Below are 5000 nucleotides of genomic sequence, written 5' to 3' on the forward strand. Positions count from 1 at the left end.
CAGATAGTGAAATGTGTCTGGTGTCCGTGTGATACCTATACTTACAAATAATGAAATGTGTCTGGTGTCCGTGTGATACCTATACTTACAGATAGTGAAATGTGTCTGGTGTCCGTGTGATACCTATACTTACAGATAGTGAAATGTGTCTGGTGTCCGTGTGATACCTATACTTACAGATAATGAAATGTGTCTGGTGTCCATGTGATACCTATACTTACAGATAGTGAAATGTGTCTGGTGTCCGTGTGATATCTATACTTACAGATAGTGAAATGTGTCTGGTGTCCGTGTGATACCTATACTTACAGATAATGAAATGTGTCTGGTGTCCATGTGATACCTATACTTACAGATAGTGAAATGTGTCTGGTGTCCGTGTGATACCTATACTTACAGATAATGAAATGTGTCTGGTGTCCGTGTGATACCTATACTTACAGATAATGAAATGTGTCTGGTGTCCATGTGATATCTATACTTACAGATAGTGAAATGTGTCTGGTGTCCATGTGATACCTATACTTACAGATAATGAAATGTGTCTGGTGTCCGTGTGATATCTATACTTACAGATAGTGAAATGTGTCTGGTGTCTGTGTGATACCTATACTTACAGATAATGAAATGTGTCTGGTGCCTGTGTGATACCTATACTTACAGATAGTGAAATGTGTCTGGTGTCCGTGTGATATCTATACTTACAGATAGTGAAATGTGTCTGGTGTCCGTGTGATATCTATACTTACAGATAGTGAAATGTGTCTGGTGTCCGTGTGATACCTATACTTACAGATAGTGAAATGTGTCTGGTGTCCGTGTGATACCTATACTTACAGATAATGAAATGTGTCTGGTGTCCATGTGATACCTATACTTACAGATAGTGAAATGTGTCTGGTGTCCGTGTGATACCTATACTTACAGATAATGAAATGTGTCTGGTGTCCGTGTGATACCTATACTTACAGATAATGAAATGTGTCTGGTGTCCATGTGATATCTATACTTACAGATAGTGAAATGTGTCTGGTGTCCATGTGATACCTATACTTACAGATAATGAAATGTGTCTGGTGTCCGTGTGATATCTATACTTACAGATAGTGAAATGTGTCTGGTGTCCATGTGATACCTATACTTACAGATAGTGAAATGTGTCTGGTGTCCGTGTGATATCTATACTTACAGATAGTGAAATGTGTCTGGTGTCCGTGTGATACCTATACTTACAGATAATGAAATGTGTCTGGTGTCCATGTGATATCTATACTTACAGATAGTGAAATGTGTCTGGTGTCCATGTGATACCTATACTTACAGATAATGAAATGTGTCTGGTGTCCGTGTGATATCTATACTTACAGATAGTGAAATGTGTCTGGTGTCTGTGTGATACCTATACTTACAGATAATGAAATGTGTCTGGTGCCTGTGTGATACCTATACTTACAGATAGTGAAATGTGTCTGGTGTCCGTGTGATATCTATACTTACAGATAGTGAAATGTGTCTGGTGTCCGTGTGATATCTATACTTACAGATAGTGAAATGTGTCTGGTGTCCGTGTGATACCTATACTTACAGATAGTGAAATGTGTCTGGTGTCCGTGTGATACCTATACTTACAGATAGTGAAATGTGTCTGGTGTCCGTGTGATACCTATACTTACAGATAGTGAAATGTGTCTGGTGTCCGTGTGATACCTATACTTACAGATAGTGAAATGTGTCTGGTGTCTGTTTGATACCTATACTTACAGATAGTGAAATGTGTCTGGTGTCCGTGTGATACCTATACTTACAGATAGTGAAATGTGTCTGGTGTCCGTGTGATACCTATACTTACAGATAGTGAAATGTGTCTGGTGTCAGTGTGATACCTATACTTACAGATAGTGAAATGTGTCTGGTGTCAGTGTGATACCTATACTTACAGATAGTGAAATGTGTCTTGTGTCCGTGTGATACCTATACTTACAGATAGTGAAATGTGTCTGGTGTCCGTGTGATACCTATACTTACAGATAGTGAAATGTGTCTGGTGTCCGTGTGATACCTATACTTACAGATAGTGAAATGTGTCTGGTGTCCGTGTGATACCTATACTTACAGAGAGTGAAATGTGTCTGGTGTCCGTGTGATACCTATACTTACAGATAGTGAAATGTGTCTGGTGTCCGTGTGATACCTATACTTACAGATAGTGAAATGTGTCTGGTGTCCGTGTGATACCTATACTTACAGATAGTGAAATGTGTCTGATGTCCGTGTGATACCTATACTTACAGATAGTGAAATGTGTCTGGTGTCCGTGTGATACCTATACTTACAGATAGTGAAATGTGTCTGGTGTCCGTGTGATACCTATACTTACAGATAGTGAAATGTGTCTGGTGTCCGTGTGATACCTATACTTACAGATAGTGAAATGTGTCTGGTGTCCGTGTGATACCTATACTTACAGATAGTGAAATGTGTCTGGTGTCCGTGTGATACCTATACTTACAGATAGTGAAATGTGTCTGGTGTCTGTGTGATACCTATACTTACAGATAGTGAAATGTGTCTGGTGTCCGTGTGATAACTATACTTACAGATAGTGAAATGTGTCTGGTGTCCATGTGATACCTATACTTACAGATAGTGAAATGTGTCTGGTGTCCATGTGATACCTATACTTACAGATAGTGAAATGTGTCTGGTGTCCGTGTGATACCTATACTTACAGGTAGTGAAATGTGTCTGGTGTCCGTGTGATACCTATACTTACAGATAGTGAAATGTGTCTGGTGTCCGTGTGATATCTATACTTACAGATAGTGAAATGTGTCTGGTGTCCGTGTGATACCTATACTTACAGATAGTGAAATATGTCTGGTGTCCGTGTGATACCTATACTTACAGATACTGAAATGTGTCTGGTGTCCGTGTGATACCTATACTTACAGATAGTGAAATGTGTCTGGTGTCTGTGTGATACCTATACTTACAGATAGTGAAATGTGTCTGGTGTCCGTGTGATACCTATACTTACAGATAATGAAATGTGTCTGGTGTCCGTGTGATACCTATACTTACAGATAGTGAAATGTGTCTGGTGTCTGTGTGATACCTATACTTACAGATAGTGAAATGTGTCTGGTGTCCGTGTGATACCTATACTTACAGATAGTGAAATGTGTCTGGTGTCCGTGTGATACCTATACTTACAGATAGTGAAATGTGTCTGGTGTCCGTGTGATACCTATACTTACAGATAGTGAAATGTGTCTGGTGTCCGTGTGATACCTATACTTACAGATAGTGAAATGTGTCTGGTGTCCGTGTGATACCTATACTTACAGATAGTGAAATGTGTCTGGTGTCCGTGTGATACCTATACTTACAGATAGTGAAATATGTCTGGTGTCCGTGTGATACCTATACTTACAGATACTGAAATGTGTCTGGTGTCCGTGTGATACCAATACTTACAGATAGTGAAATGTGTCTGGTGTCTGTGTGATACCTATACTTACAGATAGTGAAATGTGTCTGGTGTCTGTGTGATACCTATACTTACAGATAATGAAATGTGTCTGGTGTCTGTGTGATACCTATACTTACAGATAGTGAAATGTGTCTGGTGTCCATGTGATACCTATACTTACAGATAGTGAAATGTGTCTGGTGTCCGTGTGATACCTATACTTACAGATAGTGAAATGTGTCTGGTGTCCGTGTGATACCTATACTTACAGATAGTGAAATGTGTCTGGTGTCCGTGTGATACCTATACTTACAGATAGTGAAATGTGTCTGGTGTCCATGTGATACCTATACTTACAGATAGTGAAATGTGTCTGGTGTCCGTGTGATACCTATACTTACAGATAGTGAAATGTGTCTGGTGTCCGTGTGATACCTATACTTACAGATAGTGAAATGTGTCTGGTGTCCGTGTGATACCTATACTTACAGATAGTGAAATGTGTCTGGTGTCCGTGTGATACCTATACTTACAGATAGTGAAATATGTCTGGTGTCCGTGTGATACCTATACTTACAGATACTGAAATGTGTCTGGTGTCCGTGTGATACCAATACTTACAGATAGTGAAATGTGTCTGGTGTCTGTGTGATACCTATACTTACAGATAGTGAAATGTGTCTGGTGTCTGTGTGATACCTATACTTACAGATAGTGAAATGTGTCTGGTGTCCGTGTGATACCTATACTTACAGATAGTGAAATGTGTCTGGTGTCCGTGTGATACCTATACTTACAGATAGTGAAATGTGTCTGGTGTCCATGTGATATCTATACTTACAGATAGTGAAATGTGTCTGGTGTCCGTGTGATACCTATACTTACAGATAATGAAATGTGTCTGGTGTCCGTGTGATACCTATACTTACAGATAATGAAATGTGTCTGGTGTCCATGTGATATCTATACTTACAGATAGTGAAATGTGTCTGGTGTCCATGTGATATCTATACTTACAGATAGTGAAATGTGTCTGGTGTCCGTGTGATATCTATACTTACAGATAGTGAAATGTGTCTGGTGTCCATGTGATACCTATACTTACAGATAGTGAAATGTGTCTGGTGTCCGTGTGATATCTATACTTACAGATAGTGAAATGTGTCTGGTGTCCGTGTGATACCTATACTTACAGATAATGAAATGTGTCTGGTGTCCATGTGATACCTATACTTACAGATAGTGAAATGTGTCTGGTGTCCATGTGATACCTATACTTACAGATAGTGAAATGTGTCTGGTGTCCGTGTGATACCTATACTTACAGATAGTGAAATGTGTCTGGTGTCCGTGTGATACCTATACTTACAGATAGTGAAATGTGTCTGGTGTCCGTGTGATACCTATACTTACAGATAGTGAAATGTGTCTGGTGTCCGTGTGATACCTATACTTACAGATAGTGAAATGTGTCTGGTGTCCGTGTGATACCTATACTTACAGATAGTGAAATGTGTCTGGTGTCCGT

At 39.4% G+C, this 5000-nt stretch overlaps 1 protein-coding gene across 1 annotated transcript in view; it reads right to left on the reverse strand.

Annotated features, from left to right (window-relative positions):
• Window positions 1–5000, reverse strand: part of LOC144448194 (cytidine monophosphate-N-acetylneuraminic acid hydroxylase-like) — an 18417-nt gene that overhangs the window by 1767 nt on the left and 11650 nt on the right. The gene's annotated exons all lie outside the window — the stretch shown is intronic.

Source organism: Glandiceps talaboti, chromosome 17 (assembly GCF_964340395.1).
Source record: "Glandiceps talaboti chromosome 17, keGlaTala1.1, whole genome shotgun sequence".
Taxonomy (NCBI): Eukaryota; Metazoa; Hemichordata; class Enteropneusta; family Spengelidae; genus Glandiceps; species Glandiceps talaboti.